The sequence below is a fragment of the Chrysemys picta genome, chromosome 12 (genome assembly GCF_011386835.1).
Source record: "Chrysemys picta bellii isolate R12L10 chromosome 12, ASM1138683v2, whole genome shotgun sequence".
Lineage (NCBI taxonomy): Eukaryota > Metazoa > Chordata > Testudines > Emydidae > Chrysemys > Chrysemys picta.
This window is the reverse complement of record NC_088802.1, coordinates 8,895,935-8,901,405: the sequence shown is the minus strand read 5'-3', so window position 1 is coordinate 8,901,405 and position 5,471 is coordinate 8,895,935.

Sequence of the window (5,471 nt, the reverse complement as noted above, 5' to 3'; positions counted from 1 at the left end):
CAGCCCCCTTCCTTTACTAGCAGGACCAAGTACTGATTTTGCCCCAGATCCCTAAGTAGCCCCCTCAAGGATTGAGCTCACAACCCTGGGTTTAGGAGGCCACTGCTGAAACCACTGAGCTATCCCTCCCCTTGACAAAGATGGGCCCCAACAACGACCCAAAAGCTTTTCTGGTGACTTTTGAAAGGGTGCCGTTAGTCGCAGGCTGGGCCAAAGACCAATGGGCTACATTTTGGACCCATATCTGACCGGAACCGCCCAAACCGTATATCGGGGCATGTCTACGGACGTGGCACGGGATTACACCTGGGTAAAGGCGGCTATCTTAGATGCCCTGGACGTTAACCCGGAGACCTTCCAACAGTGCTTCCGGAGCTTAGTCTACCCTACAGATGGCAGCCCAAGAGTTGAGGGAAGCCTGCAAGCGGTGGCTACAACCTGAAGGGCGAACCCTGGATGAGCTTATTGAACAAATTATTCTGGAGCAATTTGTCCATATACTCCCATTGTAAGGAAGGGCCTGGGTCCTCCGCCATCGGCCTATGACATTAACTGCTGCCATCACACTGATGGAGGATTTCCTCACCACCGAAGCACCAGTGCGACCAATCACTCGAGCTGCCCCGTCAGGACCAGAGTGCCCTAACCCAGAGAAAAGGGGGGCCACCAGGAGCAAACCATGAAATCCGTCACGGGGCCCGGAGCCCCGACCCCAACCTGTCGAGGTCCAAGTTTTACAAGCCCGGCACCTCAACCAGATGTCCGAGGGACCAACCAAAGCCCCCCCACAGGGGCCAGGCGGGAACAGTGTCCCGGCCTGGGCGCTCGGATATCGGACCCTGTTTTTCCTGTGGGAAATATGGCCATTTGCAGCAAGACTGCACCGACATGGATTGTAGCTTCAGATAGTTCTGCACGGGAGAAGCCCGCGCACAACGCTCACAAGCCGCCAAGATTACTGTGCCAGTGGTTGTCGAGGATTGCCTAATCGTGGCCCTAATTGACTCAGGCTGTGGCCAGATGCTGGTTTGCCAAAGCCTAGGCCTCCAGGCTGACCCACGCCTGGGGGCGATCTGTCTACAATGCATTCACGGCGACGTACGACCCTACCCCAGTGCCAAAATCCGACTATTCGTGTCACAGGCGGGCAGTAATGAAACTCACCCACGACATCCCGGATGCTTTGCACTTGGGCCACGAGAAGACTCTAGCACGGATATTGACATGGTTCTTCTGGCCCAGCGTGCATCAGGAAGTAGGGAACTATTGTAACTCCTGCCCAGAGTGACAGCTAGCCGCACCCCCGCGGACACCCAAGGCTCAGTTGATTCCCATGCCCATCGCCGAAACGCCCTTCGAACGCGTGGCCATGGACTTGGTGGGGTCCCTCCCGAAAAGCACCGTGCGATTTCAGTATGTGTTGGTCCTAGTAGATTATTCTACCCATTTCTTGGAGGCAGTACACCTGCGGAGCATCACCGCCTGAACCATTGCGGGCGAGCTAGTGAAAGTCTTTGCTCGTGTAGGCCTGCCCTGGGAGATTCTCATGGATCAGGGCTCAAGCCCCAACCTATAACCGAGACACGCAGAGCCACGACTTTAACAATGGAGACTGGGTCCTGCTTCTCCTGCCCTCGAGCGGGTCCAAGCTACTGTCCCGCTGGCAGGGCCCCTACGACGTGGTCCGGAAGGTGGGGCCCGTCACCTATGATGTCAACCAACCGGACCGACATAAGAAAAGCCAGCGGTACCATGTCAACCTCCTGGAGCCCTGATGGGAGCGTGAGGGCTTATTAATTAACCCCTACCCGCCGGAGCCAGAACTGGGCCCCCATGCCACCCTGACCCAGAACACCAAGGGGCCCATGCTTGCAGAGACCCTCACGGACGAACAACGCAAGCAAACCCGGTGCCTCCTGCAGGCGTTCCCGTGAACCTTCACTGGCCAGCCAGGCTACACAACCCTGGTCTATCATTCCATTCAGACAGAACCTGGGGTAGTGATCCGAGAAAGGACCAGACCCTTGCTGGACCGCATGCAGTAGGTCGTTGAGGAAGAGGTACAAGCCATGCTAGAGCTGGGCATAATTGAACCCTCACAGAGTGAATGGCGTAGTCCGACAGTGCTAGTACCCAATCCCAAAGGGACTTCCGACGCATCAACGCCATTTCCGAATTTGACGCATATCCTATGCTGCGCGTAGATGAGCTGCTTGGCTGGCTAGGGGAAGCTCGCTTCCTCACCACACTTGACCTCAGCAAGGGCTACTGGCAGATTCCCCTTGACCCCGCTTCGATGGATAAGACCGCGTTTGCCACTCCAACAGGTCTGTACCAATTCACCCGGAGGCCCTTCGGCCTCCATGGAGCCTCTTCCATGTTTCAGCGGCTGATGGACCGTGTCCTCCAACCCCATCGAGACTATGCGGCCACCTACTAGGACGATGTGATCGTCTACAGCCGCCACTGGGAGGATCATTTGGTACGGGTAGCTGCAGTCCTGAGATCCCTGCGGGTGGACGGGTTGACAGCCCACCCAAATAATGCCGCATAGGATGGCAAGAGACTACTTATCTGGGCTACACTATAGGGAACGGACAAGTGAAGCCCCTAATGGGAAAGGTCCTGGCCCTGGCAGCCTGCCCCCCTCCCACCACAAAGCATCAGGTGTGACAGTACTTGGGGCTTGCCGGCTATTATTGGCATTTTATTCCTCATTTTGCATCTGTCGCCGCACCGTTGACCGGCCTTTTAACCAATTACAGCCCTCGATGTGTGATTTGGACCCAGGAATGGGAAGACCCCTTTCAGGAACTCAAAACAAGTCTCTGCCGTGAACTGGTCCTCTAAAGCACAAATTTCAACCGGGACTTCGTCCTCCGAACGGACGCCTCAGAGATAGGACTGGGCGCCGTCCTGTCCCAAGAGATAGATGGGGAAGACCATCCGGTCTTATATATTAGCCAGAAATTGTTTCCGCAGGAGAAGAACCACGCGGTGGTGAAGGAGGCCCTGGCAGTGCAATGGGCTTGTGATGCCCTACATTACTACGTGCTTGGAGCCCCGTTCACCCTAGTCACTGACCACGCCCCGCTTCAGTGCATGAATAAAATGAAAGACAATAATATGAGAATACAGCAATGGTACCTGGCATTCCAGCCCTATGCCTTTACGGTTCACCGTAGGGCAGGCAAGGACCATGCTAATGCTGACTTCCTGTCATGCCTGGGAGGTGTGGAAGAGTCCAGCCACGAGGAGCGGAAGCCAGACTTAAGGGGGGTCTGGCTCCCCACCACCCCAGAGGGGATGAGCCTCTCTGGACACCAAAGTGGACAGAGCCAGGAAACCCTGCACCCACCCCTCAGAGGACAGGAAGTATAAAAGCCTGACCCCAGAGCTCACTTGAAACTCAGCCACTGGAGAGACCAGACGCCTGTGGCATAGCTCCCAGTTGGGAGACCACGGCGATCGACGGGCGACCCGAGGGCTGGCCAGACCAGCCAACGCCTGATGCTAGCCTGAGCCCAGAGAGGCTGCCAAGCCTACCGCTCGCCCATTACCCTGAGGAACTGCCAGGCCTGCCGTTTGACAGTTACCCCAAGAACCTGCCAAACCAACCGCTCGCCAGCTACCCCGAGGAGCCCATGGTGTGTTACCCCATGTGGGATGCCATCCGGATCCAGGTACCTCTAACGGGGGAGGTAGGAAATAGCCCGGGGGAGCAGACTCTAGTCTGGCTGCAACACTACCAGAGCCCATGTCAGTGTGTTGAGGTCAGGATCCCCACTGACACAGCAGCGGGCCTTCTGCCACTGTTAGGGCCCCGGGCTGGGACACAATGGAGTGGGTGGCCCTGCGTCTCCTCTGCCACCCATCTTGCAGCTGGCAGTCTCCCCGTCTCCTCGGCTGCTCAGAGCCAGGAGCCTGGGGTTTGCTGTTCAACCGTTTGCTCAGCCCCTGCCTGAGGGCCTGAGCTACTGACTGTTTGTTGCCCCGCCCTGACCCAGGGCCTGGGCCTGCTAATATTGAACCTGTTTGCTTGTCTCCTGCCTGAGGGCCTGAGCCACTGACTGTTTGCTGACCTGCCGTGACCCAGGACCTGGGCCTGCTAATACTGAACCTGTTTGCTCAGCTTCCGCCTGAGGGCCTGAGCCACTCACTGTTTGCTGACCTGCCCTGACCCAGGGCCTGGGACTGCTAATACTTAACCTGTTTGCTGAACTCCTGCCTGAGGGCCTGAGCTACTGACCGTTCGCCACAAGCCAGGCTAATTCCCCGACACCCCTGACCAAAGTAGCGAGGCGGTCTGGCTCCCCGCCACCCCGGAGGGGTACGAGCTCCAGCCAAACTGCCCTACATATCCATCAAAATTATAAAGCATAAACATTGAGTTCTGACACGCCTAAGTAATAGGCGCTCAGTGTTCTGCAGTCACTCACCCAACTTAGGTAAATAGTGACCAACCTGTGACCAATGCTGGCAACTAGAAACAACAAAAGGCCTGTTGGTAAGTGACTGTGAGAAGCAACCCAGGGACCATAGGCAATTTCAGGAGGAACAAACAAGCCCCGAGTGTCAATAATGTTCATGACCCAACCATATGTCGTCAGAACCAGGATCTCACCTGGAGTGGCTCTCACAAGCTAAGAGGGCTGCAGCATGGGCAGGATTTCAAAAGTCAACTACCAAAATTCTGCATAGGCTACAGGGGTTAAGGAGGGATGCTTTTCCCATACACTCAGTGCTGTCCCCAATGTCCCAGTGTGGCACTAAGGGGTGCTGTGCAGAAGGGATGGGCCTGCCCTAGCATGGTGTAGGGGAGCGCTGAGCTACAAGGAGCAAGGTGGGAGCTTACTAGGGGGCACAGTCCCCTTGCAGTCAATGCTGACCCAAATACCCCAGCAGAATGTATTTCCTGTGGGGAAAAAAATTCTGCGTGGCACATGAATTCTGTGCGTTCTAGTGCCGCAGAATTCCCCAGGAGTACCCCTTGGAGTCGGGGCTGAACCAAATGCCCCAGCATGGTGCTGTGCTGCAGGGAGAGCTGGATTTCACATTAGAAACAACCAACTCATTGGCCCTGCTTCTCACTAAACATCCCCAAGCACTTTCTCTCATCACTGGGGTATGTTTCCCCAGTCACTAGGCCAAACACTCTCTTCAGTTATTCCATTCTGCCCCATCATCTAAAATCCACTTATATTTTCTTTGGATACAGGATTCCTGAATCACTTCCTGGTACCCAGCTGCCCCACCCCAGAGGTGGCTGCAGTTGAGCAATCACGGCTGTTCTGTCCCTAAAGCTCTTATGCTGTTTACCCAACTGGGTGTCTGTTTCCAAACACCTTGGCTCCTCCCCAGCAGTCCCACCCGGCCGGACCAGATCCCCCTCCCCCTGTGTGTGCACAGCCTCATGAGGACACAGATTTGAGGATAAATAAGCCCCAGTGGTTGCTCCCTGGCTGTTATTC